The following is a 16,883-nucleotide window of genomic DNA, read 5'->3' as shown; positions in this document are numbered from 1 at the left end:
TGAAAAAAATGCTGTTTTTGAAAAACTATTTTCTCCCTGTCACATAAAATTTGTTTGGTATTTGGCTGAAATAAAGAATTTGTAATTTTGCTACATGAATTCCTTTGAAATGGTCTACAAAGTGTTTTTTTTTTAGTTTAAATCTAAGCCACTTGGAAAGAAATGTAATTTATAAATAACTCCGCCAGGAATGACGGGGAAGGTGAGCAGGGGCCAGAGCATTTATCTGCAGTTGGTCTAATCTCCGCACCCTCCTCATCACCTACATGGTGCAGCCAGTAACTTGTACTATATCACTCTGGCCGCTACGCCATACAGTACTGCGCTGAAATACTGTAAGTGTAACGTGATAATCATTGTAGCATAAATATTATGATTTAATCGCCGATAAATCTACATTTAATAGGCTAAAGTAGAAAACTGTAGGTCGTTTATCATAGAAGATGAAGAAACAGATTAGTCTTCTACGCTACTGTAATTGTCTGCAGATGTTCATTATTGTGAGGACAATGGCTGAAACTACCATGGGATTGTTTGGAAAGATGTTCTGTATGACGCCGCGCAGAAGTGACACGTGGAGACATTATATAGATCGGGGCTCAGTCTCTCCAAAACGCTGATCAGGACACAAAGAAATAAATGCTTAAAACAAAATAATGGGGGTCATTCCGACCTGATCGCTCACTGCAGTTTATCACAGCGCAGCGATCTGGTCGGAACTGTGCATGCGCCGGCGCAGCAGTGTGCCGTCGCATGCCGGATGGCCGGATGCCGTCGTCCCCTAGTGATTGCCTCTGCCTGATTGACAGGCAGAGGTAGTCGCTGGGCGGGAGGGGGCGGCACGGCGGCATTTGGCCGCCGTTTTGGGGGCGCGGTCCGGCCAACGCAGGCGTGGCCGGACTGTGCGGGGGGCAGGCCGCAGCGGCTGAGTGACGTCACACGCAGCCGCTGCGACCAGGGACAGCAACGAGCAACTCCCGGTCAGCCGCAAGAGTTGCGCTGGCTGGGAGTTACCGGACAAGTACAAAAGCATCGCCGCTGTGCGATGCTTTTGTACATGTGTGTGTGTGTGTGTGTGGGGGGGGGGGGCGGACAGACATGCGGGGCGGACTAGCACTGTGCTGGGCGTCCCCCCGCATGTCTCGGAACATGATCGTAGCTGTGCAAAATTTAGCACAGCTACGATCAACTCGGAATAACCCCCAATATGCGCAATAGAATAATGGATTTATGCCAAACTTTCTCTGCTATATATACTGTATATGACAAGTGTGTTATGTTAACATTACAACCATGTAGTCAGCCTCATGATTGTCATCAATATGTCCCAAACCCACCTATCAGTAACCATATCACTTGTGGGTGTCTGTGGACTGGTGAAAACACTCACTGAGGGTGATGACTATAGCAATGGATACCATCTCTGATTGGCTGATTGCGGATCCAAGGGGTTCTTCAGGTTTATTAGCAAACCAAAAAAGTTAGCAATTGGCCAAAAGCATGCTGCACTGCAGGTGGGGAAGATGTAACATGTGCAGAGAGAGTTAGATGTGGGTGGCTTATTTTGTTTCTGTGCAGGGGAAATACTGGCTGCTTTATTTTTACACTGCAATTTAGATTTCACTTTGAACACACCACACCCAAATCTCTGCACATGTTACATCTGCCCCACCTAATGTAAATTATTCTAATGCTACTGGATTTAATTGAAATGAGCTGAAACTGAGCAATAAATTGTTAGTACAACCCTCTGACTCCCCAGAATGAGCAGGGAAGGCGCAATCTCAGACTATGGATCATATAGATACAGTTCCCAGATTATTGGATCCTAATTTTGTTGACAGTAAGAAAATATTTTGTTTAATTCCAAAAATTGTCTCTTCGCACGGGGTCAGCTGATTTTTGGTTCAGGGGTTCCCCTAATGATTATATATATATTTTACAGTCAGATGTAAGCGCTGAGATGTTTAGCCCCCGGCACTGTCCGTGTTGCTGGTTGGACGATCCAACTTGTAGGCCGCATGTCAGTAGAATTACTTTCCAGGCCAGCTGTCTGGCGTTTTGTATGGTGCGGTTCAGGCATGAAAGTAAGATGTTATGAGAAGAAGAGACGTTTTTGTGTCATGCTCTGTTCCTAACCCAATTGCTGCTTTTAGTTGTGCTCCAGATTCTCTGGCCAAACAACAGACGTCCTTTCAGGACTACTGTAAACATATTACTAAAGCATGACTGCAATTATTGTTACCAGACTGACATGTAACATAATGAGGCCTTTACGGCTGCCAAGCCACCCGCCATGGAATTTGTGTGCTGCTGTTAGTACCTTAGTGGGGTTACAGGGAGAGTGGGGTACCCACCCGTTTATAAGCAATTATTGTGCCGCTACACAAATGTTTCTGCATTTCTCTAACCAATAGGGCGCATTTCAGCGCTTCCGTTTGTCCATACAAGGAGCAAGAGGCTCCGCCCCCACAGTCACCGTCATCTTGACACATTATATCGATGAAAGAAACAGAATTTTGCACCGTTCATCAGATTTAGTTTTGATCATGTTTTCACACACTTCATGCCGGGTCCAAAAGATTAATCAGAAACAGGCGTCCAATCACCACGTGCTGGATACCAAAACGTAACTCAGCCTACACAGCCGCAACACTCCCAGGAGACGGTCAGTTCCGTCCGCCATCATAGTAGCTGACCACTTGCTACTCAGAAATGCACAGTTTATGCACGAAGAAATCCATCAATGGATACATCATTCTGTCTGCAGCACTTCCAGTCTCTGTGTCCATGTGCATATTATAGCGCACGTGCCGTGTACGGTATTCATTTATAAGGGGCATGCGCAGTTGGCAAGAGATAAATCCAAGAGAAACATCCACATTCAGACTTGCATTGTGTTATGAGCCACGGCTGTGGCTCATTCCTGTTTTGCATTTTTGTTCTGTATTTTATGTTATACTTCTGTTTATGTTCCCCGTGGGTGTCATGGGGTGCTCAGAGCTCACCCTTAAGGAGGGGATACTGTTATGAACCACAGGTAGTGGTTCATTCCTATTTTATGTTTATAAAGTTGTCTTGCATGCCAGGATTTCCCGTTGCTCTGTTTTAGAATACTCTTGTCTGCTGCCGCTGGTGAGTCTGTGTAATTGCAGCTTGTTCCCATGTGTTCAGCCTCACCTGGCTGCTAATTGCATCTTGTCAGTTTAGAGTCATGCAACAGGGCAGCTGCATGGGATTATTAATTAGGCCTCTCTGTTATATGCTGGCTGACTGCAATTCACAGAGGCTGGTGATATTTCTTGGTTTTCAGTCTGCTTGAAGTCTGTGCTGGTTCCTGCCAGTCCCTGAGTGTTATGCACACCAGTGCCTGCAGGAAAGTACTGGTGTCAGAACTGTTATGCACTCCAGTGTCTGCAGGAATGTACTGGTGTTTGAACTGTTATGCAAAACAAATGGACTCACAGACAAACTGGGGAATATGACATAACGTACACAGAAGGTGATAGGGTAACAAAATACACACAAAGTGAACAGAGAAGCCCAGAGGCTAAGGAACTGGGTATCTCCCTTGTATTATAACTGCTCAGATGGAAAAAAGCAAGATGTTGTGTTTTAATACGTAGAGAACCCGAAATGCTGTTGCTAAGGGCAACAGCAAAACCCTAAAGGGTTACCAACGGGTGTGGCAGTAAACTCCTTGGTCAGAGATGGAATGATAGACACAAGGAGAGTCCCCACAATCCTAATTCTCACTTGCAGTGCACAGGTTTTAGCTTACTGCCACTAAACTGGCCCCTGACACCTAGCACAGTGAGACAGGATTAGACAGGCAAGTCTTAGAATACAGCCGCAAACTTGCTAAGTTCACAGAGTAGTAACAGAACCCCAGCAAGCTAAACGACTGACTCCAGTCTTACTGCTAGGTCTGGATTGGCAGAGTGTAATACCAAGTCCCCAGGCCTATTTGCAGTAAGCAACAAACAAATACAAAGCTACACAGTACTGGCTAACTTTCATGAACTGACTAACCAACAAAGATTCAGCAGCATCTGCTTACCCTGAAAAGAGGCCTTATAAAGCAGGTGCTGTCCACGCCCCACTCAGACCTCACAGACTGTGAGCACAAAAACCAGCACCGGATCCCCTGCAGTGCACAGAGCCTATAACCACTGCACAGCAAAAGACCCGAACCGGAGTATCAGCTGCGCTCAGGTTACTCCACTAGCACTTGTCTCCCGGTTGCCATGACGACGTGGCAGCACAGGGCAGGAGACCCTAACAGTACCCCCCCTCTGACGAGGGGTCAAAGAACCCCTACCACCGGGTTTATCGGGGAACTGCGAGAAGAAAGAGCGTATCAGTCTGGGGGCATGAAGATCACAACTGCGCACCCACGACCGCTCCTCCGGGCCATACCCCTTCCAGTGCACCAAAAATGACAGCCGACCCCGAACCACCTTGGAGTCAAGAATCCTTTCAACAACAAACTCCCTCTGGCCACGTATCAGAAGAGGGGAAGGTCTTCCACTGGAAGAAGGATTACTAATCGCCCGTTTTAAAAGGGAACAATGAAATGTTTTATTGATACCCAAAGAACGGGGCAGATCTAACTGAAATGCCACCGGATTGATAACCCTGGTGATCTTATAAGGGCCGATGAACCGGGGCCCTAACTTATGAGATGGCTGTCTCAACTTCAAATTCTTGGTAGACAACCAGACGAAGTCTCCTAATTTGAAGCTGCAGGGTCTTTTCCGCTTATCAAAAACCCTTTTGGTCACTAATGACACAGACACAAGGGCTTTCTTCACTTTCCGCCAAATACCTCTAAGGACCGAAACCACAGAGGAACCACCAGGCGTGGAGTCCAGGGGGTCAAAAGAATTGGCCTTAGGATGATGCCCATACACACAAAGGAAGGGAGAGATCCCTGTAGCAGAGTGAGCCGCGTTGTTATAGGCAAACTCCGCCATGGACAGATGAGCAACCCAGTCAGTCTGACACTTGGAGACATAACACCTGAGGAACTGCTCCAAGGACTGGTTCACCCTTTCAGTCTGCCCATTAGACTGCGGATGGTAGCCTGACGACAAGCTGACAGAAATCTGGAGATCGGAACAAAATGCCCTCCAGAATTTGGCCACAAACTGGGATCCGCGGTCAGAGACCACATCAAGTGGCAACCCGTGGAGACGCACAACATGCAGCATAAATAATTCAGACAGGCGTCTGGCTGATGGCAGCCCAACCAGTGGAACGAAGTGCGCCATCTTCGAAAACCTGTCAACGACAACCCAGATGGCTGTCATCCCCGAGGATTTGGGCAAGTCCACCACAAAATCCATTGAAATGTGGGTCCATGGCTTAGATGGGATAGAGAGTGGATGTAATGGGCCAACAGGAACCCCTCTAGGAGTCTTATTTCGGGCACAGATGTCACATGCCCGAACCCACTGATCCACATCCTTAGCCACCGAGGGCCACCACACCGCCCTAGATAGCAACTCCCGAGTTCTGGCAATACCCGGGTGACCTGCCGACTTCTTGGCATGGAATTCCAGGAACACTCGCTGTCTTAACCTAGGAGGCACAAACAAAAGACCTACCGGAAGGTCTGGAGGAGCCTGCTCCTGTGCTCTAAGGACTAATGATAAGAGGTCCTGGGTAATGCCCACTTTAATACATGATGGGGAAACAATGGGCAACGGCTCCTCGGTGGTCTCCTGGATTGGAGCAAAACTCCGCGAGAGCGCATCAGCCTTGATGTTTTTTGACCCAGGGCGATATGTTATCAAAAAATTAAAGCGAGCAAAAAACAAAGCCCATCGTGCCTGCCTGGCATTGAGACGCTTCGCTGACTCTAAATATGCCAGATTCTTATGGTCAGTGAGAATTGAGACCACAAACTTAGCCCCCTCAAGCCAGTGTCTCCACTCCTCGAGTGCATCCTTAATAGCCAACAATTCCCGGTTACCCACGTCATAATTCATCTCGGCAGGCGAAAATTTACGGGAAAAGTAAGCACAGGGATGAAGGCGATTATCAGACACTCCCATCTGAGAAAGCACTGCTCCAATACCCATCTCAGAGGCATCCACCTCCACCACAAAAGGACGCTCTGGATCTGGGTGTCGCAGCACCTTGGCCGAAACAAATGCCCTTTTGAGACGGGCAAAAGCCGCTTTAGCCTCACAAGACCAGTGAGCAACATCCGCCCCTTTCTTAGTGAGTGCCACCCAGGGCGCCACTATAGACGAAAACCCAGCGATAAATCGTCTATAAAAATTCGCAAAGCCCAGGAAACGCTGAAGCGCCTTCAAACTAGTGGGCTGCACCCAATCCAGGACTGCCTGTACCTTGGAACCCTCCATTTGGAAACCTTCTGGGGAGATAATATATCCTAGAAATGCGATTTGCTGAACTTCAAATTCGCACTTCTCCAGCTTCGCCCCAAGCCGGTGGTCTCTGAGTTTCTGGAGGACTAAGCGTACATGCTTCCGATGTTCCTCCAGGGAATGGGAGAAGATTAGGATGTCATCTAAGTATACAACTAAGAATCTATCCAAATATTCCCTGAGCACATCATTCATGAAATCCTGGAAGACTGCCGGGGCATTACAGAGCCCAAAAAGCATCACCAAATATTCATAATGCCCTGAGTGGGTATTAAAGGCAGTCTTCCATTCATCCCCCTCTCTTATTCGGATTAGATTGTACGCACCGCGTAGGTCAATCTTAGAAAAAATGGTGGCAGTACGAAGCTGGTCAAACAAGACCGAAATGAGAGGCAGTGGGTATGAGTTTTTAATCGTGATACGGTTCAATTCCCTGAAGTCGATGCAGGGTCGCAACGAACCGTCCTTTTTACCCACGAAGAAGAACCCCGACCCAACTGGAGACTGTGAAGGTCTGATAAATCCCTTAGCCAAGTTCTCCTGAATGTATTCTGCCATAGCCTGAGTCTCAGGACGTGACAGGGAGTACAACCTGCTCTTGGGAAGCTTAGCATTTGGCAACAAATCAATGGCACAGTCATAGGGGCGATGGGGAGGTAGTACCTCTGCAATTTTTTTGGAGAACACGTCCGCAAAATCTGCATAACACCCTGGCAATCCTGGCAAACTTAGCTGCGAGAGCCTGACTGGAAGGCTCAAGCAACTCCTGAAACAATCAGTACCCCAACTAAGAATCTCCCCAGAGACCCAGTCAAATTGAGGATTGTGGGCCCTTAACCAGGGTAACCCCAACACCAATGGGGCAAAAGTACAGACAGTTACATAAAAGGACAATTTTTCAGAGTGTGTGGCTCCAATAAACAAAGAAATCTGGCTAGTGCAAGAGGTAATTTTACCTTGGGATAATGGTTCCCCGTTTAACCCACAAATCTCAATTTCCGATGCCAAGGGTACTAAGGGAACAGAGTGTTTCAGGGCGAATTGGCGGTCCATAAAAACCCCGTCGGCCCCACTGTCCACAAAGGCCTCAGTCTTGACAGTTTGACCGAGGATCTTCAAGGTCACCGGAATGATAAAAGTCTTCTTGGGAAATTCTGACTTCTGGCCTGACAGGATATTTCCCATCACCCTCAGGCCCTGAAGTTTTCCGGCTTTTCTGGGCATGATACTACCACATGACCTTTATTCCCACAGTACAAACACAACCCCTGCTGTCTCCTCCGCGTCTTCTCACGCGAGGAGAGGCGGGTAGCCCCAATCTGCATAGGCTCCTCAGAAAATTCCTCAGAGTCTGAGGTTCCCTTGGGAAGGAAGGAAATCTCAGTCTCCCTTTCAAGCCTACGCTCTCTCAGCCGTCTATCCACCCGGATGGATAACTGCATGAGCTGATCCAAGCTATCAGGCAAGGGATATTGTACCAGTTGGTCCTTTATCTGGTTAGAAAGACCTCTTCGGTACTGGTGTCTCAGGGCTGGGTCATTCCACTGGGTATCATGGGCCAACCTCCGAAACTCCGTACAGTAAACCTCAACTGGCCTTCGCCCTTGCTTAAGGATCGAAATCTGAGCCTCGGCTGAGGCCGTCTTGTCAGGGTCATCATACAACATGCCCAGTGCCGTAAAAAAAAAGCATCAACACTTTTAAGCGACGGACAGTCAGGCTGCAACCCATATGCCCAGACCTGTGGGTCTCCTTGTAGCAAGGAAATCACTATGCCCACCCGCTGAATCTCCGACCCAGAAGACTGAGGCCTAAGCCGGAAGTATAGCTTGCAGCTCTCCTTGAAACAAAAGAACTGCGAGCGATCTCCAGAAAAACGATCCGGGAGATTTACTTTCGGCTCCTTAACCCCTGCAGGTGCTGCTGCTGCGGGAGCTCTGCCAGCAGCCTGGGAGGTGTGCATTTTAATGGACAAATCATTAAATTGTCGAGTCAGGACCTGCACCTGATCGACCACCTGTTGCAACGTATTTTGAGGGGTATGCTCCATATTCCCACAAAATTTCAACAGGAGTATTGGGCTGCTGAATATGTTATGCACACCAGTGCCTGCAGGAAAGTACTGGTGTCAGAACTGTTATGCACTCCAGTGTCTGCAGGAATGTACTGGTGTTTGAACTGTTATGCAAAACAAATGGACTCACAGACAAACTGGGGAATATGACATAACGTACACAGAAGGTGATAGGGTAACAAAATACACACAAAGTGAACAGAGAAGCCCAGAGGCTAAGGAACTGGGTATCTCCCTTGTATTATAACTGCTCAGATGGAAAAAAGCAAGATGTTGTGTTTTAATACGTAGAGAACCCGAAATGCTGTTGCTAAGGGCAACAGCAAAACCCTAAAGGGTTACCAACGGGTGTGGCAGTAAACTCCTTGGTCAGAGATGGAATGATAGACACAAGGAGAGTCCCCACAATCCTAATTCTCACTTGCAGTGCACAGGTTTTAGCTTACTGCCACTAAACTGGCCCCTGACACCAAGCACAGTGAGACAGGATTAGACAGGCAAGTCTTAGAATACAGCCGCAAACTTGCTAAGTTCACAGAGTAGTAACAGAACCCCAGCAAGCTAAACGACTGACTCCAGTCTTACTGCTAGGTCTGGATTGGCAGAGTGTAATACCAAGTCCCCAGGCCTATTTGCAGTAAGCAACAAACAAATACAAAGCTACACAGTACTGGCTAACTTTCATGAACTGACTAACCAACAAAGATTCAGCAGCATCTGCTTACCCTGAAAAGAGGCCTTATAAAGCAGGTGCTGTCCACGCCCCACTCAGACCTCACAGACTGTGAGCACAAAAACCAGCACCGGATCCCCTGCAGTGCACAGAGCCTATAACCACTGCACAGCAAAAGACCCGAACCGGAGTATCAGCTGCGCTCAGGTTACTCCACTAGCACTTGTCTCCCGGTTGCCATGACGACGTGGCAGCACAGGGCAGGAGACCCTAACACTGAGCTCCGGTATAGCAGTATCTGACTAGCTGCTTCCTGTGTTGATTCCTGTGTCAGTCCCTGTGTCGATTCCTGTGTCTGAGCCCGTGTCCTGCTGTGAGGCGTTCCTGCCCTGATGTCCAGTGGCTTTGCCTATCCCTTGTCAAGTTCCTGGTTTCCTGGTGTCCACCGGTCTGTGGTTTGGGATTCTGCCTGTCCTCCAGTTCTGAGAGTGTGTGTCGGCATCATTGAGGGTTCCTGTTCGTTTGCCAGTATTCGTACTGGTTCCGTGAGTAGCGGCTCTCCCGCGTCCGTTGGCCTAGGCCGCTGTATTCCATTATTGTTTCTGTCCCTGGTGTTTTGCAGAGGGTTCTGCTTATGCTGTCACCGCCGGTACACAAAGGTATTGTGTCGGCGTGTGATCAGCATTTCCTTTGTTGTTCTTTTCCTTTGGCGGTTTCTCCGCACATACTTTAGGTTTTTAGTTAGCTTGTAGCCCCTGGCCTGTTTGCTTAGTTAGAGGGCCTTTTGTTATCATCCTGTCTCGGATTTCCCTTTGTCTCTCACTAAGACCGGGGGGCATCGGAGTTGGGCAGACATAATCCGCCCTTCAAACGCGGCTGCCAAGGGCTCAAGAAACCATAGTCTCGCAAGGGATTTCTGACAGCACGGGTGAGACAACAGAGTTAGGGCGCCAGGGGCTATTCCCTTTCCATTCCCCTTTCCCAGCGTTACGTCCTGGTGCTCTGGACTCACTTCATGAACATCTCCCTTGTTCTGAGCACCAGGAACCTAACACATTGGACTCAGAGGCAGGCCCCCAGTCATTAACTGTTTAAGCTGGCTCTAAATAGACAGTAAAGGGGGGATTCAGAGATGGACGCAATTCGCCATGCTGCTGTGTGTTTGGACGCAGCAGTGATGTGAAAATATGCTGATATTACAGGAGACGTGTTGTGTGACAGTTGGCCATCTGAGTAACCCTCAGGATGGCTGGGCTACGGGACCGGGAAATCTGCCATGGAAGACCCTTGACCTGTTCATAAACCATGGAGTTTACGTACAACTCTGAATCCAGCCCTAAGTTTTAAAGGGTTTAAATTTAGGGTGATCTGCAATTAACCCCCTCATCCTCCTCCACATGACCTGGAACTGCTGATTGGAAATAGTGTACTGATTAGCTACTGCTGACAATATATTGCTTATTGCTCTCAGTGTAGAAATATATCAGATTGAGATGAAATCATAAGCAATGAGCTATAGGTGAAGGTCTGAGGGTGATACAGTATTTGGTATTTTGTTTCAGCACAGAAATACCTATCTTCCTGCTGCCTCCAAACCTGTATCCTTCTCTTCCTCATTTGGCCTCTCAATGGACCACCTCTCCTCGCTGGTAATGATGTGCGGGTGTTGATATTGGGCACACACCAACGGCTGGCTCACACTATGAACAGCCCACTTACTTAACCAGCATTGTTGGTTCATTGATAGAGAGCAGGTACAGCCGTACTCACTGTTACATGCACACTGGTGATGGAGAGGATCAGGGTTTCATACAGTTTAGCAGCCGGTGAGTATATGCTGCAAATGGTTAGTGGTAAGGGATGCTGGAACAGCTGTATACTGTAGCAGGTATTGACCAGGTTTCTCATAGGAGCTGAGCGCAGGAGACTTCTGTCTGCCACCAGGAGTATCACGCTCCTCTTTCATCACTTCTGACAGCAGTGGCCACTCCCTTGACCTGGTCTTTGCTCATCTCGGTACAGTCTTCAACCTTAACAATTTTAAGAAGTTTTCCCTTCGCCATTGCCACTCTCTCCTGTACTGACCAGTCTGTCTCCCTCTACAAGAACCGTCAGCTCTGCACTAAACTCTGATGTCTTGTCTTTCCCTCACCAATTTTAATCCCTTCTCGCCCCCACTACCCCGTCTTCCTCCTTCACTGAATTTAATTGGCCACCCATTTTACCCCTAAAATGTAAGACATCTCCTCCATTCAGAGTCCACTGTTCCCTCAGACTTCCCCCCCACCAGGACAACTGACTTTGTGCCTACCCCTCCACCTCCTGAGTCTCAGGGGTTTAAATCCATGAATTTCCCATCTTCCTCCTCCGGACCTCTCAACCCCATCCACTCTCATCCTCCCTGGTTCCACTGTTCTGACTGCTGCTCGCAAATCTCCCTCCTGGACTACTTATCCCTCTTCTCCAGTACCATACCATCTTCCCATCAGCTTTCACAGGTCTTGGTCTCATCCATTCTTAAGAAAGTCTCCATTTACCTCTCCTCCCTCTCTATTTTTTCACCCCACTGTCTCCTCCCTTGTTTATAACCATCTCACCTCCTTCCTCTCTCTCCATTCCCTCCTAGTCCCACTCCAATCCAAGCTTCTATATCTTCATGACCAAATCAGAGTGACATTTCTCATCTTTTGTCCTTCTCAGGAACACGGTACCGTTTGACACCATTAACTATTCAATCCTGATGCAAATCCTCCATTGACCTATGTAACACACCACTTTCATGGTCCAGCTCCTAATTTTACAACAAGTCCTTCAGTGTCTCTACAACGGCCTCCAGGTCCCCTCCTCTTCCCTTTCCCATTGGTGTCCCTCAAAGATCTGTCCTTCACATCTCCCTCTACATTTCTGTATTTTCTATATGTATCAATTCCTAACACATGGAAAAGCAGGATACAGGATTTTACTCAAATTGATTAATAAAAGGTTTATCCAGGAGGTGTGTGCAACCTGTGGGTTGGAATCCCATATGTGGCCTTACAATCTATTTTGGGAGCCTCCTGATTATCAGATACTGTAGGCTGTCCATTCTATGGGACGTGAGTTTTGCTGGTGTCTCCGGATAATGCTACACTCACACTGACATTTAAATTTAAGCTAAAAACAGTTACGTTCCACCGGTCTAACCAAGTCTAGCTCATGAGGAACGACAGACTGTATGTACAAATCCACGTGGGTTCATTGTTATTAATCCACATAATAAATGTTATTTTACATATTAGCTTTCTGAGGAATTCAACGTTTCACAACATGAAAAGATTCTATGTAAGAAAACTTTACAACTTATTTTTAGCCTGAAGACCTCTTGGAAGGAACATGGGCCCTCATTCCGAGTTGATCGGTCGCAATGCGAATGTAGCAGAGTTACACACGCTAAGCCGCCGCCTACTGGGAGTGTATCTTAGCTTCTTAAAAGTGCGACCGAAGTAATCGCAATATTGCGATCACAAACCTCGTAGCAGTTTTGGAGTAGCTTCAGACTTACTCTGCCTGTGCGATCAGTTCAGTGCTTGTCGTTCCTGGTTGACGTCACAAACACACCCAGCGTTCGCCCAGGCACTCCCACCGTTTCTCCGGCCACTCCTGCGTTTTTTCCGGAAACGGTAGCGTTTTCAGCCACATGCCCATAAAACGCTGTGTTTCCGCCCAGTAACACCCATTTCCTGTCAATCACATTACGATCGCCGGAGCGATGAAAAAGCCGTGAGTAAAATTACTTTCAACATAGCAAAGTTACTTGGCGCAGTCGCAGTGCGAACATTGCGCATGCGTACTAAGCGGATTTTCATTGCGATGCGATGAAAAATACCGAGCGAACAACTCGGAATGAGGGCCATAATTTATTCATAGGAGTGCAGTAAGGCATCTGTAAAACTATTGTTTTCCAGGGTATTGGTAAATCATTGCCAATTGCATCATGAACGTGACCTTTAGGAAGCTTTGAATTACGTACAGCAAATAAAGTAATCCATCTGCTTAGATTTATCATTTCATTCTCCATGAACATCAATCTCTTGCTAATATTCCGTGCATTCCCTTTCATTCCAGCATGTGCCACTTTGCTACATACAATAGTCTGTAAGCAATCACTATGAACGCAGCGGATCAGGTTCTTAGGATTTGCTACAGTAGCAACTATCCGGAAATACACTTTTCATGCATTCCATTCCTGCTGTGCAGACATATTGGGGGGAGATCTAGGGGTCTATTTACAAAGCCTTGGATGGAGATAAAGTGAAGAGAGACAAGGGTGGCCATTCAGAGTTGATCGCAGCCAGCAAATATTTGCTGCTGCTGCGATCAACTAGCCCACGCCTATGGGGGAGTGTATTTTAGCTTAGCAGGGCTGCGATCGCTTGTGCAGCCCTGCTAAGCTAAAACATTTTCAAGGCCTGGACATACTTACCCTGTGCGACGATCTGTGCGATGCAGGGGCCGGCTTTGACGTCAGACATCCACCCCCGGTTCTTCTGGACACGCCTGCGTTTTCCTTACCACTCCCCGAAAACGCCAGCCAACAGTTCGAATCCGTCCAGGAACGCCTTCTGTCTGTCAATCTTCTTGCGGTCGGCTGTGCGACCGCTTTCTTCCTAGTTCTGGACGTAACCCGGTGACCCCTGTTGCCGGGCAACGTCACGCACGCGCAATGCGGCCGCCGTGCATGCGCATTCCGGACCCATTCGCACCGCAGCGACAAACCGCTGCGTGCGAATGGGTCGGAATGACCCCCAAAGTCCTAACCAACCAGCTTTTGTCATTTTTTAAACACAGTCTGTGACATGGCAATTAGGATCTGATTGGTTGGTACTTTATCTCTCTCCACGCTGGGATATATCTGCCCCTTTGTCTACAGTAACGTGTCCCCAGTGTATCATTTTCCTATTTATCCGTCTCTCCTGTTTATACACTGGGCAGCCAATGTATTTCCCCAACAGCTTCTCGCCCACAGAAGGATGGAAACTGAGTGGAAAACTTACGCTGGCGGTTTCTCAGGTACATTCCATACAGGAATAGAAATAGTCCTGATGTTTGCTTTAGAAGCTGTCAGTCAGGGGAGTTATTATTTGGGAAGGAAGCAGCTAATGGGAAGTGTCCGGCGTCCGGCGCTCACACACCATACAGCGATTGTATAAATGATTATCCAAACTAACCACAAGTGACAGGAGAGCGTGGAACCTCCGAGGAACCATAAATCCATTATTACAGGACTGGAAGGACACGATCGTTCTGTGCTGAAGGATTTACAGATTACACTTTGTATTAAGCTGCATTTCTTTACCATAGAATTCCTGTGAAACACTTGGCGGCAGCTGCTGAGAAATCGCACGTCGTTACATCTGCAATCTAATGTACTTTACCAACTTATTGTATTTGTAAGATGATCTGTCCTACTAAACCTCACACCTGGCCACTAGTTAGCATTAATAATGATAACAGCAGCCCCAGCAGGTGTACAGTACTGTGCAAAAGTTTTAGGCAGGTGTGGAAAAAATGCTGCAAAGTAATAATGCTTTCACAGGTAGAAGTGTTAATAGTTTATTTTTATAAATTAACAAAATGCAAAGTGACTGAACAGAAGTGAAATCTAAATCAAATCAATATTTGGTGTGACCACCCTTTACCTACAAAACAGCATCAATTCTTCTAGGTACACTTGCACACAGTTTTTGAAGTAACTCAGCAGTGATGTTGTTCCAAACATCTTGGAGAACTAATCACAGATCTTCTGTGGATGTAGCTTGCTCACATCCTTCTGTCTCTTCATGTAATCCCAGACAGACGCGACGATGTTGAGATCAGGGTTCTGTGGGGGCCATATCATCACTTCCAGGACTCCTTGTTCTTCTTTACGCAATAGTTCTTAAAGACATTGGCTGTATGTTTGGGGGCGTTGTCCTGCTGCAGAATAAATCTAGTCTGCATGGACAGCATTAAAAATGGAAAACGTCTTAAGAGTAACTGGATTGTATTTGGACCTGTCTCACACATGGGGATATTTCTATAACGCCTTGTTTGTGTATTTATTTTTGTCTTATCAGTTTGAAGGTTAAGTATCTGGGGGTCCTCTTTCTATACGCACCGGGCAGTTTGGGAGTTAAACCTTGGGAACATTCTAGTTCTGGTGTCTTGCACCCTGGTGCCTCCATGGGGAGAGGATGTATAATACACAGCAGGTCCTTCCGCCCCCCAGAGGCTAACAGCCCAAACTAAAATCACTGAGACTCACCTGAACCCCCTGAGGCTGCAGGATAGTAATCACCAAGCCTGTGGTCCCTGGAATGGCGAATTTGCCACCCAGGGGTCCCGGCATCATGGACAGCTGGCCTAATTCAGAAATGATTGCAGCAGCAAATTTGTTAGCAGTTGGGCAAAACCATGTGCAGTGCAGGTGGGGCAGATGTAACATGTGCAGAGAGAGTTAGATTTGGGTGTGGTGAGTTCAAACTGAAATCTAAATTGCAGTGTAAAATTAAAGCAGCCCGTATTTACCTTACACAGAAACAAAATAACCCACCCAAATCTAACTCTCTCTGCACATGTTACATCTGCCCCACCTGCAGTGCACATGGTTTTCCCCAACTGTTAACAAATTTGCTACTGCGATCAACTCTGAATTACCCCCAATGGCCCTCATTCCGAGTTGTTTGCTCGCTAGCTGCTTTTAGCAGCATTGCACACGCTAGGCCGCCGCCCTCTGGGAATGAATCTTAGCTTAGCAGAATTGCGAACGAAAGATTAGCAGAATTGCGAATAGAAATTTCGTAGCAGTTTCTGAGTAGCTCGAGACTTACTCCTACACTGCGATCAGTTCAGTCAGTTTCGTTCCTGGTTTGACGTCACAAACACGCCCAGCGTTCGCCCAGCCACTCCCCCGTTTCTTCAGACACTTCCGCGTTTTCCCCAGAAACGCAAGCGTTTTTTCGCACACACCCATAAAACGGCCAGTTTCCGCCCAGAAACACCCACTTCCTGTCAATCACACTCCGATCACCAGAACGATGAAAATTCTTCGTTAGGCCATGAGTAAAATACCAAACTTTTTAGCAAATTTACTTGGCGCAGGCGCACTGCAAACATTGCGCATGCGCAGTTTGCGACTAATCGCTCCGTTGCGAAAAAAACTAACGAGCGAACAACTCGGAATGAGGGCCAATGTTCCTCCATTATCCCAAAAGAGTAAAGTAAAAATGAAAACATTTTATTTTCTTAATTGATATTTTAAATGGAAATTAATATCCCGCTGCTCACTACATCATTCCTGCGACACACAGAGGGACATACTTTCAATTTCACACACCGCTAGTTCTAAATGTTCCCATAAATCACTGCTGACTTTCCTTGTACTATTATACAAGTGGGTCCCTATGTGTCATTATCGGCGAGCTGTATACAGTACAGTATGTACATTTTTGTCCTGAGTCCTGAACGTACATCAGTTGAAGTGTTTACATTTTTTGCAGCCAGCACACAGGATTCATTCACAGGTAACGTGCCGGGGGCGTCCTGTGCTCCGAGCCACGAGGTTTGCTCAGATGCTGAATTCATTAGCTGCAGAGAACGATGCATAGGGACAGTAACTGTAATACAGGTCACTGCCATCTGTTCAGCCCAAAATATCTGTTCATTTAACCAGAGTCGTCACTAGGGTTGGTGTCACCCCCCCCATGGACCTCCTCCCATA

Source organism: Pseudophryne corroboree, chromosome 9, assembly GCF_028390025.1.
Source record: "Pseudophryne corroboree isolate aPseCor3 chromosome 9, aPseCor3.hap2, whole genome shotgun sequence".
NCBI lineage: Eukaryota > Metazoa > Chordata > Amphibia > Anura > Myobatrachidae > Pseudophryne > Pseudophryne corroboree.
The sequence above is the reverse complement of the archived record's forward strand: the minus strand, read 5'-3'. Positions refer to the sequence as shown.